This window comes from Dermacentor variabilis, chromosome 8 (genome assembly GCF_050947875.1).
Source record: "Dermacentor variabilis isolate Ectoservices chromosome 8, ASM5094787v1, whole genome shotgun sequence".
Classification (NCBI taxonomy): Eukaryota; Metazoa; Arthropoda; class Arachnida; order Ixodida; family Ixodidae; genus Dermacentor; species Dermacentor variabilis.
Genome location: NC_134575.1, coordinates 85,607,157 through 85,633,754, shown reverse-complemented (window position 1 = coordinate 85,633,754; position 26,598 = coordinate 85,607,157). Strand labels below are relative to the sequence as shown.

The 26,598-nt window shown below is 46.4% G+C and overlaps 1 long non-coding RNA gene across 1 annotated transcript; it reads right to left on the bottom strand.

The window, feature by feature from the left end:
- Positions 1-496: 496 nt before the first annotated feature.
- LOC142591158 (uncharacterized) lies at positions 497-26,232 on the bottom strand. The gene is made up of 3 exons (XR_012830367.1): positions 26,142-26,232; positions 4,641-4,758; positions 497-681 (listed from the first exon to the last, which is right to left on the bottom strand). It is a non-coding gene; the product is annotated as an uncharacterized LOC142591158 (long non-coding RNA).
- Positions 26,233-26,598: the final 366 nt, after the last annotated feature.

Here is a 26,598-nt window from a genome sequence, read left to right as displayed (position 1 = left end):
ATATATATATGGCCTAATAGTTCTACGGAAACACGCAATGTGAAGAGAAGCAATTATCAAAGGAAAAATAAGACATCCACACAATCGTAGCAATTGCTACAAAGGAAACCTATTCGGGTCCCTCGAAAGAAACGCCTCGCAGTTGAAAAAAACTTCCTCCTGGACCGGGACTCGAAACCGGCACCAGTGCCTTTCCGGGCAAGCTGCTCTACCATTAGAGCTTACCAGGTGTCTAGCTGATGGGCATATATAGTTCCGGGGACAGTGCACCGCGGAAGAATGAAAGCCTTCCCCCTATGCTACTGTGCAAACAATTCACACTATATCAGATTCGATGCTTACGAAAAAAGTTAGTATCTTTAGCAGCGCTTGTTCTGCTGCGACCCTTCACAGCGTTGGACCAGGGCAAAACTGAGCTGTCAAGAGCTAAACTGAAGGAGCATGTCAAGCAGAAATAGTCATCTCGATAAGTTTATATTTTACGGACAAGCTTTATTGCAAATAATTTTGAAGCAAATCGAACATTTCAGTTTAGTCACGGTATCATCTGCATGAGGGACTCCGTTGGGCAGAAATCTGGTGAGGGAGTAAACGCGCTATTTGGTATTGTTGCAGCATACAGGCCAATGATAGGGACTCTCTATAGGAGGCAATTGACCTTTGTTTGCTGGAGGCGGACATCTGCAAATATAAAATGTTGGCCAATAATTTTAGAGCAACATTTTGCACAGAGAACTGCATAGCACGCACAGACAACCTATGTTATAGAGGTCAGTTATTTTGTATATAGTAATTCATTTTGCAGCAAAACCACCTAACCGCTGGGTACACACCCACTTGGTTGTGCACTGCCTTTGGCGCTGCGCTTTGCTGAGCCCGAGGACGCGAGATGAAATCCCGGACACAACGGCCATATTTCCATAGAGGCAAAATGAAAAAAGAAAACATTTCTCTTGCACGATGTATTTGCTGCAAGCTAAATAACGTCATGTGGTAAAAACAACGAACATTCCATCGTACAACTCGTTTGCAACACTGGTGAAGGTATGAGGCGTGCAAATAGTGCACTATGCTCGCTCAGCGGGATATAGTCCTTGGCGTAACTGTCTCAATAATTGTACGAATAAAGAACATTGCTTTTGCTCGGCACATCATAAGTGACAGTCATAAGTGAGATATTAGGGCCTTTGCGTATTTACATCAGTTACCATCAATTACTGCGGCGGTGAGAAAACGGCGAGGAGCGGATGGTCACATCAAGAAGGGAATTCGGTTTCCCTATTGGCTAAAGAGTCCCGCACCTTGCACCGTGCTGCAAAAACTTTCGCTGCACAGCATATGGTGCCCCACTATGGGCGCGGCTCTAAATATATTGTAGTTTTGGCAAGTAAGAAACGAAGCAGAAAATTTTAATAAAACTAGATATACTTGGTTTCTGCATTCCCTCATTTACACTGTCAACTATCATTTCGTGACAACTACGGTCAAATCATAGTTGGCAAGCGATCTCCTCATCATCAGCTGCATGCTCGCCATAGCACAAAGGAAAAACACTTTTCCCCAACATCCACTCTCTGACGCAGTTTCGAATGAATTATAGTACGTCTATTCAACATGACCATTTGTCGTTTATATATATATATATATATATATATATATATACATATATCATGAGAACCCAACAAACACCGACACCAATGACAACATAAGGGAAATTACTTGTGCTTAATAAATGAAATAAAGAAACGATAAATGAATGGAATATAAAGTGGATGAAAAAACAACTTGCCGAAGGTGGGAACCGAACATACAACCTTCGCATTTCGCGTGCGAGGCTCTACCAATTGAGCCACCGCGGCGCCGTTTTCCCATCCACTTTCTTGGGTATTTTGTGTCCTAGTAGAACCCTCGGAGTGTTAGCAAGCGCTACCACTCCCGGACCTTGGTGGCGGACGTGGAACGTCCTTTTTGCCGCAGGCGTCACGAGAGCGTGATCTTTTTGGGTGAAGGCAACTGGTCAATAAACCGACATATGCTACCTGAAGGCATCAATGTTGCCGGATTCGAGACCCTCGTTATGTTATACACGAGTAACCCCCTCTTTTCTCGTATGTATATATATATATATATATATAGTAGAAAAAACGAAGGGGCACTTAAGAAAATTGCATGTTTAATTTGTTAACGTTTCCGCCACGGCAAGGCCTCCGTGAAAATAAAGACATACAAGCGCGCAGCCGCTTTTATGAGCATGCGCACGTCCCATACTCAGTAGTACGTGCACGTGTACACTTATAAATATTAAAAGAAGAAAGTTCAGCAGCAAGTATAACTTAGCACGCTAAACGAAGTGTATGAAATATCATTATGGTGCCACGATGAATGTACAGGAAGTTACAGAATGATATCAATTGCGACTTGGCAAACTAGGGACACATAGATTTGGCATGCTTTATCAATTCTGTGCAAGAACATAAACATCGAAATATGACAGAAAGATATGACATTTTTCATACGCTCTCGTTGATACGCTCTCGTTGATGCTGCGAATAGTTCTTGGTTCACTACACGTATGAGATGGTGCAGCTTCTTATCTTCACTCATGTTCCGATCAGTACGCTTGAGCAGGTGGGACATGTCCTCGATGTACATCGCCACGTTCTCGTTTGTGAGTTGGTTCCTAGCTTGAAGTGCTATTTCCGGCTTTGCTTTACGATCCGTGCTGGCGTTTGTTGCTAGCAGCTATCGTCGAAATTCCTCCGAAGAGGACAAAGAGGGTTTTCATACCACGTTTTTGCGAAGTCCTCCAAAGCGAAATATACGTTACGGAGCTTCTGTCTCTCATCCCATTCATTAAAGCTCGCCAGTCTCTCAAACTGTTCGAGCCAGTCTTCCACATCTTCGAACGAATTGCCGTGGAATGTTGGCGGTTTGCGAGGTTGGCTAACGGCTAGCTATGCCGATGTTACCTGGCTAGTCAGTGTGATGACGTCGGTTGTATGAGTTTCCCTTGGCGTGATGAGAAGAGGGCCGAATTCGGGCGAGTCGCCTCGAAGACGGCGGCTGGTCCGCTGGTACACAGGTGTCCGTTCCATGGGATGGACTCGCTGGTGGTTGGGGCCACGCTGAGTTTCGTTCGTGGGGCTTCGACTCATACCCAGCACCTCCACAAGAAACGTAACGATGTTGAGGAATCCACATTAACAAAGCAACAATATTTATTAAGGGGGAACCTGTGCCCACAACTAAAGGTCACTGCGGTGGTGAAGAATCCCCGGCAGTCGCGTTCTCAAACTGGCGCTGAACCGACTCCTTCTTTCTTCTCGCGTGATACCTCGTGCGCGTGGCGCATGCGAGCCGTGTCCAACCGGCTACTCGTGCCACGAAGGTCGCTGCCTGTTGCTGAACAAGACCGCGGCACGGCATGCATGTTGTCCAATACGAAAGGCGCGCCACTTGACGGCATTTGAGCTGTCGCGGCAATATTATTGATCGGTTTTTAACTATGCCAAATCTATTTAGTAGTATTAAGAATATTTTATAGTTCGGCTGATGACTGAGTGAATATTATACAGATAATCGTTCTAATGCGCATCAGTTTGTAGGCGCATTATTTCTTCGAGATATCTTTGGCCACCTAATTTTCACTAACTTCCAAAACCGCCTGAAAAGCGGCAATGACACCACCAACAGCTTTTTTAAAATTATCTAGGCACAGTCACAAATATGATCAATGATCTGGTGCCGTTGTGAAAACGAGGCTTCCTGGCTCACACGTTGGCGAGAGCGACTACCTACTGGTTTACGGGAATGCCAGCTATTATACGGCGCAAAGAATTTCAATATACGCTGAATAGAATATACCACATTGAAAGGTTTTACCTCTCGCATTATGGGTAACTGAGAGACGATAGCTTCATAAACCGTTATTCCTTGAATAACGGTTTATGACGGTTAACGGTTTATAACGGTTAACGGTTATTTATTCTTTGAATAAATTGAAGTTGCTACTACCTAATTTAAAAAAAAATACTTAAGAAATATTTGCATCCCTCATCTGAGATTGCTATTGATATTTGGTACGAGATTTTGAGGTAAGTAACAGTGTAGCACGCTATCTGTGCTTAATTGGCGATGATGTTTGGGAAAATGAGCTAAAATGCTACATTGGTCGGCGCTGGAGCAACTTTATAGAAGATGAGTTTTCATGAAAACACGTCATACGTGTTTGCTATGGACAAAGTTATTACGGTGCAAATTGTTAAATTCCCGAACTATTGTCCTAATCATCATGCTATTGTAACCAACTTTGTTAAGTTGTTCCTGGTAATGAGAATCAAATAATATTTCTTTTTATTCCTAACGGAGATAATCAGGTACCGTATTTGACATACGAAGCAGCCGTTATCCTCCATTAATCGTAACACAAAGCAGTTTTATTTATGGGCCCAGAATTGATAAAAACGGAGAGTCACTGACACAGTGACAGTGCGGCGAGTACTGCAAAGGAAGATTGCGGTAATATATAAAAACCTTCATTGAAACACATATGAGGTCTTCATTTATTGCAATATCTAATTTAACGATACAGGTATTTGTGTATTTCTTCCACATTTATAATAAAATCAAGCCTAACATACCCCGTGACATGGATGGTGGATTTTGTTGCATTGTAGGTATAGAACCACCTCTCACAGATGCCATTAGGAAAATAGTGCATTCCATCCTTCCCATTCCAACCTCGAAACGTACAAGTGCCTAAAATATATGTAAAAAAGCAAACTGACATTGAAAATTGTTATATTCAATCATTTTATTGCGATTATAATTAGTCGCTTACTTCATGCATAATATGCTTATCTATCTATCTATCTATCTATCTATCTATCTATCTATCTATCTATCTATCTATCTATCTATCTATCTATCTATCTATCTATCTATCTATCTATCTATCTATCTATCTATCTATCTATCTATCTATCTATCTATCTATCTATCTATCTATCTATCTATCTACCTACCTATCTATCTATCTATCTATCTATCTATCTATCTATCTATCTATCTATCTATCTATCTATCTATCTATCTATCTATCTATCTATCTATCTATCTATCTATCTATCTATCTATCTATCTATCTATCTATCTATCTATCTATCTATCTATCTAATTTTGCGAACACAGTGATCCAAGGCGTCCACTAGCTTGAGCCTGTAGGGCATGATGCCCACGAGGATGGTGGAAATGATGTTATCATTGTTGTTCCATTGTCATCACTCTAGCTTTGTCGTCCGACTTTAGTATAACTGTCTTCGTCACGCCGTCATCATTATGCAGTCGTCGCCATTCATTTCCGCTAATTTGTCATCATGTCATCGTGGTCATACCACCTTCATCTTTCAATCGACGCATTCGATCGACATTCCATTTTCATTACGCTGTCGTGATTCAACCGTGATGAGGCCGCCGCTGTCGTGGTGTGATTGTCATGGCGTCATCGTCATGCACTTGTCGTAATGAGTGTTTCCTGATGCGACCCAGTTATGCCGTTGTGGTCATTCCATCGCCCTGATCCAAAATCTATCGTTTGATTTTTATCATGGCGTTATCGTCACGCCATCGTTGTCATACTGTTGTCATATTGTTGTCATACCACCTACCACGCAGTCGTTGCAATTCCATGATAGTGAGCCGTGCTAGGCCTTTCATTGTGGTCATTTCAGCTTCATCGTCCAATTTTCGTCGTACTTTCGTCGCCACGCCGGACTTCGTTATCCAGTCGTCGTCAGATTTGCTTCGTAGTACTATCAGTGTTGTTTTCTATTCGCCACTCCATCGAATTTATATTGTATACATTCAATCGTAAAGATGCCGCCGATGCGATGCCATCATCGTCATTTGACGCAATTCCATCATTGAATTCTCACCATAATGTTGTCGTTACGCCATCATGTTCATACAGTTATCTTGACACCTACGTCACAACAACGCCGCCGCCGTTCCAAAAAAATAACTTGTGCTTCGTTATTCCGCCGTAATCGTAACCCTGTCATTCACTTGCGCATTTACCATGGTTGTCGTGCCTTCTAGCTCGTAGCGTCGTCATTGTAGATTCACTGCCAAGCATTCTTTCTCATACAGTTGCAAAGCCGCCGCGTTTGTTTTAGCGTCGTCATTCTTGTTTCGTCGCCCCATTTTTGTCATATCGTCGTCATCACAGTGTCACAACCTCGCAAACGTCGTCACAAACACATCGTCATGCTGCCACCACCATACATTCGTCGTCATGCTATTGTGTTGCTGGCTTTCATCGTCAAGATGTTGCCACACCATTGTCACCACTCGAGAATCATCATTCCACATTGGTGGTGCAGTCATGCCATACCGCCTTAGTTATTCTATCCATTTCATTCGATTGTCATCAATGCGTCGTCGTCATCTAGTCATCGCAACGATGTCATGATATTTGCCGAACCTAGCGAGAGTGCTTCATAGCAACGTTGGTCAAGTCCGGAGAGCATGTATGTCACATGTTGTCAAGTGTACTCATCTATACTTTATGTACGGGACTGTATTTCACCCGCTAACTTCAAGTTACCAATCAACGCAAGCACGCCTGCGTGGGGATATTATTGTTAATTCTTTCTGTTGTGTAGGTTCTTGCCGAACCTAGTGTAATCTAACTGTATTTGCGACACAACTTGTGTAGAATTGTGTGGAAGGCACCTGGACGCCAGCGATGACGATGGAGCGTTCGACAAGTCAACTGTAAAAGCCGGCGTCCAAGTCAGGTTCTGACGATCGCCGAGTGTGTTCGCCGCTATCGTTGTGCTTTGAGTGCAGCGTGTTTTTAACACCACAAGTTCACTAAATAAAGAGTTAGCTTCGCAATATACAGTACTGTGTTCTTCGCAGTCACTACAACGTCACATTTAGTGGAGAAAGTTCGTTGCGTAACAGAAACCTCCTGCAAGCCCAAGCGTTCAAGGTCTCGTCAACGTCGCCACGGAATATCGAGTCAGGCGTTATTTGCAAAAATTAATGCTCTTGCGCCTGGGGTTTGTCGACTATAGAGACGTATTCTTTAAGCACACGAATACGAGACGAAAATATTTATACAATATGCACAGATACAGCCGGTTATAGCACACCAATAGCAATGGAAAATCGCAGGAGACCAATCGGGCGGCTAGTGGCGACTCTGTCTCTTAAGAATGGGCCGGTTAACAATGGGCAGGAACGATCGGGGTGGGCGGTAACGTCGCCCTTGTCGCATTCCGTTTCTGTCGCGGCAAAATTCTTGGCGCGAGGCGTCACCGGATTCCTCAGTTCGACCGACGGAAGCGCGTGGGCAGTTTCGTTGAACTTCGAAGGTTCTTACAGATATTTAGGCCAGTTTGCTTGACATGACGATGCCAACGTTGTCAGTGTATATTTGATGCTCTGAACAAGCAAAACCACTTCAGAAGAACGAGAGGGGAGGGAGAAGCACCAGTTGTCTCACTGATAAGCACGCAATGTGGCACAATAGCAACACCGCCGCCAGACAATTCTATCCAGAAGTTCAGCTGTCCCACGCAGCTCGGACGATAGGATGCGCTATTTGAGCGACGTCTTTGATTGATTCGAGAGATCGGCTTTGCCGCTTTATTTGCCGGTGGTATTCCGTGCTGCTCGGCTTTGAGAAGGTCGATTCGAATGACCCAGAATCAACACCGCCAGACCACTCCGGCCAAAGCAAGGACCCTCTGAATGCTCTTCATACCACCAGACCAAAATCTCTGAACGAAGCACATTCTGAGATCTGGCTACGATAAACGAAAAAAGTGGGGTTTTCAACAACAGGAGACACGTATCCGAGAGAAAATTGGAGATGCGGATCTTTCGTCCATTCTCAACGCGTGACAGTGTCAATCAAATCAGATTTGCTTCGTAAGCGATTCTCAACTGTAATGCGGGTAGGGTGGTGAAGACAAAGTTGCTAAAGATGACCTGATTTCACCCTTGAAAGTCATGGCCCAAGGGCTGAGCGCTGCTAATTTGTGGGCTTGAGCGCTACTTCGCAAAAGTACGGAATCACATCCGACAGCTGTAGCCACTTCCTAAAAAAACATCTTCAATTGTCTTCGCATGGTGGAAACTTTCAGGATCACATTATCAACGTTTCGCGATTTTTCCTCTAGTGCGTCTAGCCTTTTCATTGTACTAGAAACTTTTGAGTCAAGGTATTTTTGTCCACTTCTTATGACCTTAACATCAGCAGTAATCTCGGCGTGGAATTTTGACATCTGTAAGGAAAGCGTATGCATGTCCTATATGAGCTTGAAGATTATACTCATCTGCTCAGAGGGTTCATCTGGAAAAACTCACTGTAAAGTGGATATTTATCGCTGATGCCTAAGATCACTCTCAGAGAACAGAAGCGTTATGCTCAAATTGAGAAAGAGGTTCTTGATTTAGTGTGGGCTTGTGACAAGTTCAGCCATTACTTTATCGGCAAACTGTTCAAGCTGGAGACGGATCCCAAGCCTTTGGTTCCCATCTTTACTTCTAAGAGCCTTCACGGGCTGACGAGATTGCGTGCGTTCCAAGCAAACACCTTCTAGCTGCAGACATTCTGTCTAGAGCACCTCTACGGAAAACAGAACACACGAATGAAAGCATTCGTACGCTCTTTGAAGACATCTATTCCGACAAAGGAACATTGCGTTTATTGATTGAAGGTTTCTCAGCAAACAGTACTTCTTCGTCCGCAACTTCGCTGGTTGAGCAAAAAAGAATGGCCCTGCAGGTGAGATTTACCAGTGGACCTAAAGCCCTTCTACGGGCATCGAAACCAGCTCACACTGGAGAAGAGATTACTCTACGCTGCTCGAGGGGTTATCCCTGCTACTTACCAAAAAGAAGCCCTACAACTCTTAAACGAAGGGCACTTCGGCATTAGAAAGACACTTGTTCGAGCCAGAGATTATAGGGGCTGATGTGACGTCCCTGGTGGAGCGATTTTAGTCATGCATTGAAACAAGAGCTAGTGGAAAAATGCCACTAATAAGCTCCCAATTTCCAGAACGACCCTGGCAGCGCATTGCACTGGACATGTTTCACTTTAAGTGCGAATGTTGGCACTCGGATCTTCAATGTTGAATGATAAGTTTGAATTATAATACCTTGAATATTAATCAGGTTGATAGCTACTCATTTGTATTCAAGTTACCCTGAACTGGTTTGACTGGGGAAGCTCACGTCCGCAGCTGTAGTCTACCACTTCAAGTCATATTTCACACGCCACACAATTCTTGAAGAAGTGGTTTCCGACAATGGCCCATAGTTTTCGTCGATTGAATTTTCACTTTTCGCTGAAGGCGACGGTTTCACGCATACTGCATCTATTCCTCACTGTCCTCAGATTAATGGACTTGCTAAGGCTGCAGTAAAAATCATCAAGACTTCCGTGACAATCGCGAAGGTTCCTTCCTTACCTCACATATTTAGCTTCCAGGTGGACTTCTTTGATGAATGGTCCTTGAAGAACGGATAGTCGACTAAAAACTAAGCTTCCTCTTAGTTCCACCAAGCTGACACCCCAACCGCCACATCAAGAGTGCCTTTGGAACTTCGAAGAAAAATACTAGAAATTTCAAAGGAAATACTTCGACATGTTTCTTGGAGTCCGCGTTCTGCCAGAGCTTTTCTACGGAGAGCACCTCCGGTTGACAGAGCTCAAGCGCAAAATGACAGCACAAGCGCCAGCCGACGCGCCTCTGTTTAATGGGTGAACGCTGACACTGTTGTTACACGCAGAAATAGGACCCAGCTAGTTCAGTATCTGCCTGCATGGGTGAACGCTGACACTGTTGTTACACGCAGAAATAGGACCCAGCTAGTTCAGTATCTGCCTGCAAACACCAGCGAAGAAAGTTCCATTATCAGTGAAGGTGCTGCAGACGCTCTTTTGCGTTGCCAAGAGAATTCCCACAAGCATACAAGAAGTGGGAGATCCGTGAAGGCACCTGCAGCAGCAAACTTCTCTTGCTCTATAGGGGACCTGTAGTGTTCCTGTATATGCTCCTGCAGGCAGCAGAGTTCAGCTTAACGTTTTCGCGCCGCTTGCACCGCTATTTTCCCAGCGCTATCACGTGGTAGAAAGCGACGTGAAATATTGAACTGCGCAGCTGAGAAGCCAACTTTACGAGCGTGACGCCGACTCATCGCTTCCCTCAGTGTCATGAACATTGCAGTCAGCCGACCGTCGAATGTGCGTTTCATTCATCGGCTCCCGGTTACTGGTACGGTATTCGAGGATATTATGCCAGGGACCCTGGGGATGTGAACGAAACTGACAATATTGACACTTGTATTACAGTATGACAGGATGCAGGGCATCTAACTGCACAAACCACAAGAAACTAGCCAAAGCTTCTTACGCGGCGCCTTGGGGACAGACAGACGTGCGCCGGTTATTGGTATGGCAACTGCGCATGGGCTGAGACAGAGCGACTACGAAATGGACCAGAATTTGCGTGATGAGTTCGCTTAATTTACAGGTAAAGCAACAATTATTTCGACTAACACCTCTTTACCTCTTATTTCGACTAACACCTCTGTACGCCTTGCATGAGAAGTCCTTGACTTGTATGACTTTTGGCGCATATGTGAAGCGTGATGCAGTCGAAGGTCAAATAATGAACGACAGGTCTGCGTCGAGCTGCACATATACGCCAAGAAGGTTAATCTAGCAACTCATCCAAGTTGCTGTGTAGCTTGTACGAATGTTCTGACTATGCAGGGGCGCTATAACGTAAAGTTATTACAAACTTTTCAATTGTAATTCTGCAATCAGCCTTCCGTGATTGGTCAAAAGCTTTTTTGGACCACCCCACTTCGCCTGTCTGTCGCGCGACGTCAGGATAACCATGATAGCTCTCCATCTGATATGACGGGTACACACTGATAATGCATGATTGGACCGGACAAAAGAAAAAATAGTTATTTCTCATTCGACGCTATTTCGCCATTAGCCCACGACTATTGGTCAAAAGTTTCCAGGCTGCACTCACTTCACCTGCCTGTCACGCGATAATACAAAACCTCGAAACCTCACTACGTCAAAGTGACGTGTACGCGTTAAAGATTCAATAATATACTGAAGAAAACTAAATTTCTTCCTGAATAGCTGCAGGCTGCCCCATTCCGAAAGAAATAAAACATGGATGCCGCAAATCGCACCTGCCGGAGAGCATGGGCTTATTTGCGTGTAATAAAACTTTCTGCGTAGACCTGTAACGTTTCGAGCACTTCCGGCAGGTTTACGATATCGGACTACCAACTCTTCCTTGCTGAGAATCCGTTTTAGCGGCATTCTTGACCTTCCGTTGCACGCCACCGCGATTTTCGACCAGCCACCGCAAGCAAAAAAGGGGAAGCGGACGAATCGTAGACGCCGGCACCAGCCTCTTCATCTGGTTATCTATATTAAGTGCGCTGGTTCGGACCCATCGAAACCCTCTCGCACTGAGCGTGCTCCTCGCCTCCTGGCAGCCAATTACTAACGAAAAACCGTTCAATCTAGATAATGTTATTCATTTTGAAAACAAAGAAAAGTTACCTCCTATAAACTAAGAGGTCGTTTGATTGGGCTGTTGAGGCAACGTTGTCGGTCACGGCGCAATGGCAGCGTCTGCAGTTGTGGAAATTTGACGACTGGCGATTGGAATAAAAACACATCGGAATAGTTTTACGTTATATGGTCCCAATTCTAGAAGATTATTTTCAAAGTACTTGAAATACTACCACATCCAATTTGCCCAATGCACTCTGATTTTTCTCTCCTCTGTTTATGTTATTTTGGTCGGTGTTCTGATTTTTCATGTAACGTTGATTGATGCGCTAATATTCATTGTTTTCTACTAAGCAAAAACCTCCCGCCCTCCTGCATAATGGACTTGCATCACAGCTTTAGCATTTACCGTCTGCAATATCTTGCTCGCTCCATCACCCTTACTAGAAAGGAGAAACGTAAAAGTATGCTTGTATGTTTAATAAGTGCTGTGCTATAGTAAATGGAGCTCAGTATCCCGCAGTCTCCCGTTGGGATTAAGTTTAATGCATAGACATGCAGATGGCTATCGTCTGCACTACTTTTTTCGTTCTATATTTACAAGACCCGCGTGCCTCTGCTAAGTGACAAAGCACAGCTGTTGAATATTGCACATATCTTGCAGTTGTGGTTTACTTTTCACTGAAACTGCTTCTTATGCAGCACCACTTGACAAAATACCACTTCACATGGCCTGCAAAAAATAAAACGTCTGAAGCCGGACGCAGTACCAGGAACCTTTTTGTGTAATTTCTGAATGCACTGTTGAATGGCGTAAATTTTCTGTGCTTCTGTTTCTATAGGTCACAAAGCCTTGTAACCTAGCTTTGCAGCCATTGCCTGCTTTAATGATTTTATTCGCTTCATACACTGTCCTTAACTACTGGTTCTTCTGTTCTGTGCAATGTGAAGAAATAAAGAAAAATGTGTTGCCGTACTACAGGATGCAATGCATGAATAATTACTTTCCAAGTTTGCCATCTTGCGGTAAGCAGTGCAATAAAAGTAACCTGTTATTACTCTTCATAGCTTGTTGCCTTTTCAGTTCCTTTCGATTCTGCCCGCCAAGGCTCCAAGAACAAGCACTCTTCGCCCGCTGCCAGCAGCCACTGGACATCCGTTCTCTTGTACGCCATAAATTTGATCTAAAAGCTCCAGCGTCTTGGATCTTTCTTTCTACTTAGACTTTTTGATACGAAGTAGATGTTTAGTGTGTGGTACGAACGAATTGTAAAAATAAACTTTACATGAAATGTGCGCATCTGAACACTTGAAATATGTTTATGTGTACGTGTCCACACTGCATACATTGAAAATGCGCAGCTGCTGCGAACGATGGTTAGTGGTAAATAACACTCTGTTAACGGCAACTGATGTAACCGCTGGCACGGTAGCTCTCTTCGCGATGAGAATTAATCCGCCAGTTTCGGCAGGGAAAAGACGCTCACATAATTGTCCACCTTACGTGTGTGAAGTTTTCTTTGAACACCCGTTAAAAGATTTCTTGCTTGCCGGCCTCGGGCAGAAAACTTCATATGCGTGCTGAAAACCATTTAACTGCTTTTCGTTGCAAGGTGCTGTGCGCTCGCATGGGAACTTTTGAGCTGTTCGAGCCACGGACGTAGTCAGGATATATTTCGGGGTAGGAGGGTATTACCGCTGTATTGCACGTTCGTGCGTGTTTGTAACGTGTGTATATATATGTGCAAATTAGAAATTTCGGCGGTTGGAGCCTTGCACCCTTTTGGCTAAGCCAATGGTCGCAGCGTAGCCTGCATTAAAAAGCGTCATACTGCTTAGCGCATGCGAACAATTGCCCCATGTAGCTATCGATGAGCAGACAAAAAAAAGAAAGCAAATGGAGCACCACGCGGCACTTGCCTCCTGTTGACACGAGGGTGGCTTCACTGCATAGCTAGAATTTAATGACGAACCTATGCGCAACTCTGCTCTCTGCTGGAGCATATAGAAGGCCACTTGGGAGATGTAGATGCTTACATCTGTTTAAAGCAGGGCGAGATATTTCTCCTTAACGGCGCGTGGTTGGCGATCTGCCAGCGCGTGCTTCCTTCCTTGAAACAGAACACGTCTGAGAGGCTATTAAACCTGTGGTTATGCGAGTCCTAGTCTGGCCATATCGCTCTTCCCTCCTTACTACAACAGCTTCAATGGCTGCTCTCTTCTGGGGATCAGAGCGTATGCCGTGCTTATCGACAAGCACAATAGTTTGCCGGTGTCTGAAGTGGCATATATTGAATTTTAAAAGTAGGCGTGCATTTGTGGTGCAGTTCAGGACAATATCATAATGCGAGTTGCGTTCACTCACGGTTCGGTCAAAGACGACGACATCGTCGAGGTACCACATGCAGATTTTCACTTCAAGCTGCGCAGAACAGTGTCCATGAGACTCTCAGAAGTTACCGGAGCACTGCACAGCCCAAATGGCATCACGTTAAACTCAAAGATACCGTCAGAGGTCAAAAGGCAGTCTTTTCGCCTCCTCAGAATGCATGGTTTTTGCCCAGTAGCCATATCGTAAATCTACTGAGGAAAAGTAAGAAGCGGATAGAAGGTAGTCTATTGGGTCATCAAAATGTGGGAGAGGGTACACGTCCTTTTTTGTTACCGCATACAATCGGCGATAGTCGACGCAAGATCTCCGAGATCCATCTTTCTTTTTAACAAGAAACATTCGAGCTCCCCACGGACTCGTTGACTCTTGAATGACTCCCTTTTTCATCATTTCGTGTACTTGTTCGTAGATAACCTGCCGCTCTTATGTCGAAACGCAATATGGCTTTTAATTATACTGGCCGAACCCGTGTTCATAGTATGGTATGGTCGAGACGCGGGGATTCAAGCTATTTTTTCCTGCGCAAAGTCGAATACCGAAACGTGCTTCGAAAGTACGTCCACTAGTGTTCAGCGTTCACTCGGGTTGAGCGACTTATTTACCATTGACAAAAGGGCGGTTTCCGAACTGCGGCAATAAGTTCCGTCGGCACAACTGTAAATTAAGCTACCGATCAGGATGCATGTTTCCTGACGAAGGCAAATTTTCAGCCGTCAGGCAGCATAATGGGCTCCGTAGAGCGGTTTACGGTCCGTAAGCCAGCGCACCCGCCTTTCATGGACGCCACACAATGTGGAACAAGCACAGTCTTCTTCAGGCAACTAATGTGCACCGGTTCGACGGTAGCATCAAAGCTGTCAAAATTGGGGCGCAACAATGGGAACCCAAGTGGTAGGTGATGCATCTACAACCCTATTGCCACAAACACACAGTCGCTTCGTGACCTACAGTGTTCTCTGGGAGTCCTAACGGCATCCTTCCATTTATGAATACCTTCCTTGCGTGACCATCGACAGCGGTACTACACTCCTCCAAGACGTGCACGCCCAGAATAACATCATGGGTACACCGAGGGATAATGACAAACCCTGTCTTTATAACAAAGCCTCCCCAAAAACCTGTCAGCACAACACACACCAATAAGTCGCAACGCCTCGTCCCTCACTCCACAGTACTTTGAAACTTCGTCCCATTTAAACACATCACAGGCCCATTATCAATAAAAACGCGCGCTTTTTCTCTGAGCTTCGACACCAGGAGGCATTTCCGTCATTGGCATATCTCCAGTTACTTCAACTTCATCGGCCACGCTGGCTAGTTTTCCCGTGACTAAGAGAACGTGGTACGACGCAGTGGTGAGGGAGAACGGAGAGCACGAGGACACGGTGGGGGCATCCAACTGCTGTCAGATGCCGGGGAGCGATTCTGGGAGCTGCTTGGCCAGTACTCGTCGCCAGTTTATACGTGTGCTTGCCACGGGACACCGTGCGGCCGTTCGGAGGGTCGTTAAAAATCTGACGGCTGGCCATACCATGTGCTTCTATGGCGGTTGCAAAACCGCAATATATGACTCGGAACTCCACAGGAGTAACACACCGGGAGAGGTAGAAACCTTGTTTGTTCGTCAATGAACCGATTATTATCATTTTCACTCGTGTAGTGGGTTGCTTCATGGCGTGTGTCATGACGATTGACCAGGCGTCGAAAAGGCGTGCGCTCAGCACGTCGGTCATGGCATGGAGTCGGAGAGCGTGTTCTCTTCCTTGACTGTGGGGCTGCGCTGTACACCACGGTCGCTACGCTAACCATCAGTTGCCAAGGGGCCGAATGTGGCCCACTCACAGCCTCACGTCACGTGTACACGCCATTGTGGTCAGTTGTTGAACGCGACACCCATTCGTGACGAAAAAGTTTCTCGCGGACAATCGGTCGGATGGTTGCAGGAAGGTCGAGGCAATGGCTCGTGTCTACATGACAACCGTCGTAACGTTTGCCAACCGCCAAATCTTCGCTGTAATGCGGTGCACCTTGAGCGTTTAAAAAGTTCTGCAATGCTGATTTACGTCGTACACGGAACTTAGGATTTCTTTTCCAATTAGAAAATCGTACACGTCTTACATCTTAAGCCACTCCTTTCAGCAATCGTCCAACTTTATCTTCTTCCAGCATACAAGCACTGACCACCTTGCACATGTCTAACACTTCGATATATGTGATGCATGGCTCCCCTGGTAGCTGCGCCCGTTGCGACAGTGCTTGCGAAGCACGCCTGTTTTGGCAACTGAGTCCCCAAAACACGCCTTAAGATCGTCAAGAAAAAGTTCCCACGTCATAAGCGTGTCCTCGCGGTTCTCATACCACACGATTGCGGTATCAGTCAGAGAGAACAACAGATTGGTGAGCTGAGCGGTTGCCTCCCACCCGTTGCAATTTCTCACTCATTTGTAGTGAACGAGCGACCCGTCGGCATTTTCTCCCGCTTTTCCTCCGAGGGTGGGCGGGACTCGGTAGTACTGCAGTGGACTGTTATGCGCTGCCCTCGGAGCGGCTCCTTCTTCAGGCATGTCTAAGTCGGTCACGGCAGTTGGGGGGAGGCCGGCAAGCGCACTGCTTCGAAAAAGCAGCGCCAGTGATGCATCCGTTGTTGTTAACGCTTACCCAACACATTCACAATTCTTACGAGGGAACGAGCCAGTTTATCACCCTGACAGCTGAAGGAGCCGTTCTTTTTAAATCGCGAACCTGAGCTGAAGATTGGCCAGCTGGTTGAACATCTCGACGTCGTCTTCTTCGTCTTCCCGAACTTGGGGCCGCAAGCACGTTCACCGGTCTTCGTTCTTACAGCGACATGGTTGAGGGCTATCTTCGGCGGGTCGTGCACGTTTGTTAAAAAAAATCGGTCATCATCAGGATAGATCCAGCGTCGTCGTCTTCTTCCACAGCTGGCTCGTTGGCGCCCCTCGGCGCTGCTGCACGAACACGCTCGTGCCAGGGCTTCCGCGTTTGTCGTCGTCATGAATTAATTAATTAATAAGCACAAGTACCTAACTAATTTTACAGCGAACCTATTAAGGGCCAGTTCTCCCAGCATCGTGTCCATGTGTACATACAAAACTCCCTATAGATGGGCCGATCCCAAAAATAGCGCAATACCGTGCCATCCCGCGGCGGAGAAGAAGCAGGCGTTAAGCACTGCCCAGACGTGACCCAATCCCGAAGATAGTGCAATGCCGGGCCGAACCGCGGCAGTGGTGAGACAGGTAAGCACTCCTCATGCGTGCGCCTATCCTGAAGATCGTGCAATCCTTGACCGACCGCGGCGGCGGTGTGGTTAGCCACTCAGGCACCCACATACACAGCTTCGCTAGTCATCCTTCTTCATAGAGTGGAAGGGTAGTGAGTTTTTGTCACTCGTATATGGCACAATATATTAGGAATATCTATAATGTTACAAACGCCTAATGCGATTGCCAAACACCACACATTGACAAAAATGCCTGCTTTTTCTACTGTTACCTTTGCGCCTGGCACACCAAGATCGAAATATTTGTGAACGCGTGTATCAGCAGAAAGGCTGAATGTATTTTTCTGCCTGCAAGAATAAAAGAAGAATTTCAAGCAAGCGCCCTTTCTGTGGTCGTAAGCCGTCGTTCTCGCCTTTTGGTAATATTGACACCGCTTCTGATACGATAACAGAAGGTATTTTCGCCGTCAGAGTGCAGATTAACTACTCAAATTCAGTCCTTTTATGTGTAGGTTATTTCATAGACTAACCATGTGCCAGAAATATATGCGTTAATGGACTACTACGATCCGCATTTGCTTAGCGCCACACTGTACCAGAAAAAAAGTAGGTGATATACTGAAAGATCATGCAGCTTATCCATGAATGTTTCGAAGCGACGAGGTGAAGCGCCTTATTCAGAAAGCTAAACTGCTACATCTTATTATGCGTTCAAGACTATAAACAACAGCTTGCGAACATATAGTAACTTCAGCTTGAAGCATTACAGGTATCTGGTTTTATAAAAAGCAGAAGCGAGAAATTCTGCGAATCTTCAAAGTTTCGTTTCGCCTGAAACTTAAATATAACACCTAGAGGCATGGGCACTGACTATGACATTTTGTCTTATTTTCACTTCGTAAATCATTACAATTTGCAAAGCAGTTGCATAGTTTACATATTCGTACAGATTTTTCGGGGCAAGGGCTGACCTCAGGCGATGCTTTTTATCGCTTCTTCTCCTGTTTTTGTTCCTTTTCTTTGGGTTGCTTTGGCGTTGTTACAAAACGGATGATCTGCAGATTTATTCGAAGTCACGAATCAGTTAGATTACTATTATGGGTGAGAGTATGATAAACATGTATGTAATTGTACAACACTCCCCGGATAGAAAGAAGCCAACCTGGCGACCTAGGCAGACGGTTAAGCCTTGCAACATGAACTGTTTCGCGTTCTTGGAAACAATTTTTGGAAGCTGACTCGACCGGCCCGATGTTATAATTCACGAGCGACGCTTGCTCTAGGACTTTTTAAGGACCGCGCTACACGGACAAGAGCTTGGTAGAGAGGCCGAGAGTGGTGCATGGAACCCACAGCCAAACCAGCGTTCCGGGCAAATAGTGAGCAGTAGATGTACAGGCGTCATGGCAAGAGTTTTGACCACACTAGTATTACGTGTTAAACTAACGCTCCAGTTCTCCTGCCTAAGCAGCCGTTTCAGTAATAGGTTTCGCTTCAGAAACGTCAGGTCGGTATGACAGAATTGTCTCTATGAAGTATGATGGTTCACGTTCATAGAAAAGAAAGAAAGGTGAGAAACCAGTGGTAGCTTGGGCCGTAGAGTTATAAGCGTTGGCTATGAATGGAAGTACCCGGTCCCAGTTCGTGTGATCGTCCGACACTTAAATCGCCACAATGTCGGCAAGGGTGCGATTGAAACGTTCCGTCGTGCCGCTAGGTTTAAGGATGGTTGGCTGAGGCGGTGTGATGTACAAAATGGCATTCCTTTAGGAGGCCTTCGATGACCTTTGAGAGACGCACGCGGCCACGATCGCTTAGTAATTGATCTGGTGGACCATGTTGGAGAATGATGTGATGGGGAAGGTAGTAGTCAACGTATTTCGCGGTGGTGGTTGGCAGTGCAGATGTTTCAGCAAACCGTGTGAGGTGGTCAACAGGGACAATGACTCACCCGTTGCCGTCAGGAGTGTTCGGCTGGGGACCGAAAAGGTCAACTCCAACGCCGTCGAATGGTTGGTCAGGCAAGGCAAGGACTGGAGAGGAACGACGGTGCTGTGAGGAGGTGTCTTGCGGCGCTGACACGTAGGCATGACATAACATACTGGCGAACATAGCGATACTTGCCGCGGCAGCAGTACCGCAGGCGAAGGCGGGAGTACGTTTTGAATGAGCCAGCATGGCCACACTGGGGTCATCGTGGAAAACATTGCAACTGTCCGTGCGCAGATGGCGAGGAATAACAAGGAGCAAACTGCGGCCGTCGGTTAAGCAATTGCGACGGTACACCAAGCCTTCACGAACGGCAAAGTGTGGAGGTTGACGACGAAAAGTGCGTGAGGGTGTCAGGCGAAGATCGAGATCCATAGTGAAGCAGCGAAGCAATCCAGGTATATTTGCCCTGTTCCACCTGTATGTCGGTGAGAGCGAGGGATGACGAACCGCAGGTGGAAATTGTTGAGCGCACAGGTTCACAAGAAAGGGGCGAACGGGAAAAGGTGTCAGCGTGCGAGTGTTTTCGTCCCGAACGATAAATGACACGAATATTCCATTCTTGAAGGCGTAAAGTCCAGCAAGCGAGGCGTCCAGTGGGATCTTTCATTAACGATATCCAACATAGGGCATAGTGGCCGGTGACAACAACAAACTGACGACCGTAAAGGCAAGTAGGAAATTTACGGATTGCCCAAACGACGGCCAAACATTCCTTTTCCGTTACGGAGCAATCTTACTATGCATTTGTTAATGTACACCTGCCATATGCCAAAAAATACTCGTCAACACCCTACTTACGTTGGGCGAGTACGGCACGAATTTCTATAATACTAGCAGCCATGTGCATTTCAGTAGGTGCGGTAGGATGAAATTGACGCAGTATTGGAGGTGATGTGAGGAGTCGACGAAGCGTTGTAATTGACTTATCACACTCGGGATTCCAAGTCGAGAGGTCAGTGCTGCTAGCAAGAAGCTGCGGCGAGAGGGCGATAATGAAGGCGAAATTGCGTATGAAACGCCGAAAATACAAGCACAAGCCGATGAAGCTACGGGGCTCCTTGAGAGTGCAGTGCTTGCGTGAGTAGGTAACCACACGAATTTTCGCTGTATCCGATAAGATGCCTTTTCGGAGACTACGTGGCCTATGTTTATAAGATTATGGGCGCGAGGATGGCATTCTTTTTTTCAAGTTTACCTGTCATTTTGCGGCAGTGAGACACTCGAGAACTTGTTCAAGGTGAGTGATGTGACAGGAATATTCTGCATAAAATACTACTATATTGTAACGAACAATTAAGGGAGTCCAGACACGTCTGGACTATTAGATACGTGTCTTAGATACGTCTAAGTAGCACAGACAGGCCTGCCATTTGCATCCTATGAGAGTAGAGTTCATCATCCTCTCGAAAGTTTCAGATGCGTTGCAAACGGCATCCCATTAAAACCACATAATTGGTCCTGGCTGAAAAAAGCCGTTTTCAGGTGGTCGGATTATGCCATGGGCCCTTGCCAGTAGCCGGAGCGCAGATCCAGCGACGTGAAATATTGGCGGCGAGGAGTTACGGAGTCGCCATCTATCGGAAGCGCCTGGCTGGCGTAGTATGAGGGATCACGTGGCGCGCTCCTCATAGGTTTTGCTGTCAGCGCTCACGGAAAACACCACGCACGAGCTCTCCCGCACATTTCTGTAAGTACTTTCGAAACGAGAGATGTTTGTTACTGTCAAAATAATGATCATGGGCCAACTGAAAGCACAGAATCGTTCACAGACGCTATCTCTTTACCGAATACGTACAGTGAACGCCACTGCGCGCGGTGGCCGCGATGGAATTTCCCGAACCGTCTTCTTGCGTGAAAGGTAGGCAAACTCTGAGAGCAAACTATGTGAAATATGTTCTTATAGTGTTTGTATAACTGAATGGAGCGTAATAGAATGAAGCCTCAATGCAGCGATCGCACAGATTCGCAGCGACCGACTGCGCGTCTGCATGCTTGTCCGCGCACTGTTTCGCTTTGACCGCGTGCGCGTTTTCGCACCGTGCCATGAGCTTTAGGCCGCATAATATGAGCACTTGACAGTATACAAGCAACCACTGTTGCGTGGGCGCTATCAGAGTTGTTCAAAAATAATTTCATTGTAGAGACTTCGACGGGGACTGTGATGTGCCGTCGCGACGATTCAATCTTTTTTTTCCTCTTCTAAATTCTTGGACGATCCAATATTATTTCTCGAGTTGCGTCGCACTGTATGTTTATCGGTGTTCTCAGCGTGCGATTTCCCTCTGCTTCTTTTTTTGTAATCCAGTGCATTAATTCATAACACAAACATGACCATATGCCATGATATTTTTTAATGTGCTTCTTACCGCTCCCTTTCCACTCCAGTGAACTTGCCAGTATCTATAGCATCGACAAGTTCATAGACCAAACCGTCATGACATTAGTCGGGCAGCGGACTCGGGCGAGAGTCTCAGTGCGCGTTTTCCGAACATCACAGACCCGGCGCCGTAGCAGAAATCATCCTTGCGTCTGTGCTTGCTGCATACCCGAGTTGTAGCCGATGGCTGTTTGCCGGTTTTATGTTTCGCGAGCCAAGCTTCACGCAGCTTCTTGTCCTGCGGCTACGTGTGAATAAGACTGACACCGGGATCCGTCGCGTACGTCCGGCACTGCGGCACCGAGCAGTAGCCTGCCATGTTGCGCGCCTTCAAAGGGAGCCACTACCTATTGTGGTGCTTTCAAGCGTTGTAAAGGAGACACTCGAAGCGGGAGAATCTCGCCACTAAATGAGGACCGCAGCGTACGAGGGAATTTAAACTCTCGTTTTCAGCTCGCTTCGGCGCTCCCGAAGCAGCCGACGGGAACGCTATGTCCACGTGATCCCTAATAGCACGTCACGCCGACGGTGGCGCCAGCTTTTCATGTGGTGGAGCTCGAGGCCAATTCTGCTCCATGAAAGCAATCCGCGGCGTCTTCAATAGGCCGTAGCGGATAAACATCCTTGCGTGTAATCTTGTTTAGTCGGTGGTAATTGACGCAAGACCTCATCGTACCATCCTGTTTACGCGCCAATACGGCCGGGGAAGTCCAGGGACTGCGGGATTCTTGTATCACGCCACGTTTCACCATATGATCGACGTCGTCGCTAATAACGTGGAGTTGGGTTGGTGATACTCGGCAGCGACGTTGGCGCAGGGAAGCATGGTCACCAGTGTAAATACAGTGAAGAACCGCAGACGTTGGCCCCAAGGAAGCTTGGTCGAGGTCGAAGGACGCATGAAAACGTTGAAGTAGTTTAATGGCTTGGCTGCGTTGGGCTTGAGTGAGGGCGTTATCTATGCTGTGCAGCAAGATGTCTTAGTCACGTTCAGCGGGCGCGGTGGCAGAAGGCACTGCATGAAGAAGCAGTAGTGCTACATGACAAGTCGCCTGGGATGAAAAGATGGCATGAAAGTGTCCAGATGACCGATATTCGCCGTGTAATAAAGTGTTGAAAGCGCTGGGAAAAGGAACGCACGCGTAAGCTGCACCGCAACCATCAGGAAGTTTTATGACAGCAAACGGAAGTACGACTTTGCGACGATGGGCACAATCTTCAGACGATGTAAAAAGGCACTTGAATCGGTGACAGAGCCAAAGCGGATGGACACTAAGGCGGCTGAGAACGAAGAAATGATGACATCGGCAGCGAAGACCATTTTAGGTGACGGGCACGTGGGATCTGCAAATATCGTACTGAACGGATACAGGGCCAGTTGTGCACGAGTGCAGTCGACTACAGCATGATGTTCGGAAAGGAAGTCCCAGCCTAGGATAAAATCATGCGACGCCCGCGAGAGGACGAGAAATTCGACAACATACGGCACGTCTTCAATGAAAACACGAACGGTGCACGCCGCCAAGGGCTTAACGTGCTGCGAGATCCCCCTCCGTAATTACAGGTCAGGAACCGGTATTGTCACTTTTTCAGTTTGCGGCACAGTAGTTCACTTATCAGTGAAACGGCAGCTCCTGAATCTACAAGAGGTATAGTCGCGACACCATCTATAAACACTGCGGTTTCATTTGGGGCAAAGTGTGAGAGCTTGAAAATTTCGACGACCGCGCAGTTCTTGACTCAGGAACTGCGGCTGTTAGTTTTCTATCAGTGGAAAACTGGACCGCTGAAGCATGGGGGAAGTGGAGCAGTGGCAAGGGGAAGGCGACCGACATGACCTGAAGGTAGCACGACGTGAATAAAAGTCGGAATCGTCAGCGTCAACATGGCGTTCTGCTCTTCGTGGTGTGTATTCAAAGCGGGGCGGGAGGTCAGGAAAATGCCCTACATGGCAGCGACAGTGGCACCCAACATGCCCAGTGATACCGCAGGCGTAGCCGACGGGGCTGTTACCCGCAGTACGCCATGGGTTGTGGGAGGGTCTTGGACGTGTGTACGCTGGATACGTGAACCGGACATACGGGATGTGGCGGCGAGTACAAGCTGGTGACTGGGCTGCTTAGCGCTGGCAGGATCGTGCATATGAGCGAGTAACGGCTTCAGCCTAAGTGAGAGGCGCTGTAACGTGCGTTGATGCCGCAGGGGATGGGAATGTCTGAGCGACTTGCGTCTGAATGACATGACGGAGCGGGCTATCCAATGCAGTAGGGGTCTCAGCAACAGATGCCACAAGGGAGAGCTGGCGGGCCACTTCCTCGCGGATGTACTGCTGATTTTGTGGCAGCATGGTGGGATATTCAGCTCCAGTGCGTGTGGTTTCCAAGTCTGAAATTTTCGCGGATTTCATAGTGGTATAACGCGTGGAAAAGCGCTCCTCACGCAGCTTATCAAAGTTTTCGTAGAGTTCGATTACTTTGGTGATGGTCTGAGGGTTCTTGGCTACCAGCATATGGAAGGCATCGTCTTGTATGCCTTTCAGGATGTGCCTTATTTTCTCGGTTTCCACCATTGAAGCGTTCACCCGCCTACAGAGGTCGATAACATTTTCAATATAGCTCGTGAAGGTCGCACCATTTTGTTGAGCCCGGCCACGCAGGCAGTGTTCAGTTCGAAGCTTGCGCACGGTTGGCCGACGGAAGAACGAAGTGAGGGTTTCCTTGAAAACCGACCAGGTCATAAAATCGGCTTCGTGATTGTTAAACCATAAGCTGGCCACATCAGTCAGACAAAAGATTACATGAGTCAGCTTGGCAGCGTCCTCCCACTTGTTATACGCGCTACAGCATTCATACTCGGCCAGCCAGTCTTCGACATCGCGATAGTCAATACAGCTGAATGTCGGAGGGTCACGCTGACGAACCGCACCAGACACATGGCAGGCACAGGGGTGGGTATGGTTTGAGAGGCAGTGGCGTTCTCAGTAATTGCAGCGGGAGATGATAAAGTGCGGCTGCAGAGCCCGAGGACGAAGAAAGGGACTACCCAGCACCTCCACCAAATGTAACAGGCGTGTTCGTCTCAGCAACGTGGGCACTGCGTCTGAAAAAGGGCCACTAACGCAAGACAGCCACAGCCCGAAAAAGTGTCAGAGCGAGACACACACAAACGTCAACTTCGTTCTGCGTGCTGGAACAGAACTGGCGCCAAAGTGCTCCGGCTTATTATTATTACGATATTATCGGTAGATACCCGAGAGACGAGCCACCGCGAGAACGACGACGAAGTGAGGCTGTGCCCTTGGCGCGAGAAAATGTCGGCTTGGCGCTCTGGCTCCAGTCCAGTGTAAATAGCTTGTAAATAGCCTCTTCCGTCTTTATCTTTCTACACGTAACATTCTGGTGGAGGTGAGCGATCCCCGTCCTCGCCACGGAACTCCGGAGTGGTCGGTACATCGAGCTTATCACCATGCCTCCCGGTGACGAGACCACCTCTGCAACGCCTTCGGCTTATCCAACCGCTCCTGTCGTCACGGTTGCCCAACATCGCGACCCTGGTGTGTTCTCTGGCCTGGAGGGACAGGACGTTGACGAATGGGTCAAGCTATATGAACATGCCAGCGATCATGCTTGCCATTGTCATCTTTTATCTCCGCGGCACCCCACGCGTGTGGCACCAGACGCATGACGACGAGATAACCAGTTGGGACAATTTCAAAGGTCGCCGTGAGAAAGGCTCTTGCGTCTCGTGTTCAGACATCTACAGAGCCGTACGTTTCATACATCCTCGACGTCTTGGCTCTATGCCGAAAAGATGACGACGCTATGTCTGAAGCTGATAAAGTGCCACAGCATATATATGTATAACTATATATATATATATATATATATATATAAATATATATATATATACCTGCAATGATTGCTCCTCTTGTTTCGCCGCAGAAGCCTTGATTGAAGTCCCACGGATCATTATACCGTTTCAGCTATGCGCCAATAAATGGAGATCCCAGCTAACGTATAAACGTTTTCTCAGTTTTTCTATATGTTTAGTCAAATTCAGTCATACGTGTCTCTAGAACCAGGGCATGGTCGCGTAGCCTGCACATTTTCTTGATCGATGTGGCTGCCAATTTTTCAACTTACTCTATATTGTGCTGGAAGTGGGTCTAGAGCAAAAATTTGTTCAGCCTGGCAAACCCTGCTTAGCTTTGCTTTGAAAAAAGTGTTTTCAGAACAATGAGAACTTCAATTTTTCATTTACTATGTAGTTGAGGCTACTTGCGCAAATATTTGAGATGTATATGTTAGAATCAAAGAACATTTTGCGTCCTATGCCTTAAGGATGTTTATTCCTTAAAGAATAAGTTTAACATTATAAAGATGCCGCCAGCGCCCGTAAAGTAGAAGGCCGATTGAAAACATAAAGTGGCACTTTTGCCTTCAAAATCAACACGAACGCCGAAAACTGCGTTGCTGTTATGTGAAGTATACTTACTCCATAGGATGCTGAAAAGCTACATAATAATATAAAAGTTAACATGGCTGGTAAATATTTCATATAAAAGTGTACTTACGATTTTCAAAGGAATATAATCCATTGGTGTATCTTTTAGTCGATTCCTGCATTGTAATACTCACTGTATAAAGCAAGAACACACTGTACAAAATCATCATTTTTTTCACTTGCGAGGTTTACAGGACTTTTGTTGTGAATCCGTAGAAATATTTTAGTACCGGTATATCTTGCACCAACCTGCACGAATTGAAAAGTAAACCATATTATTTGGCGTTATCGATTTACTTACACAGTTGTTTTATAAGATAAATTATGTTTCACGTAGTGTTTAAAAGGACTGTGCAATCTTATAATTGGAATACGTTTGATTATCATATTTATTACTTCAAATAAAGTGTTTATTCTGTTCGCGTATATATTCGGGTACAACTGGGGTTATATTGTCTGGTTCAATATTATACCCGTTCAGCGTCGTAGAAGACTCGTCACAAATCCGTTGCAAATCAGTTTATCTT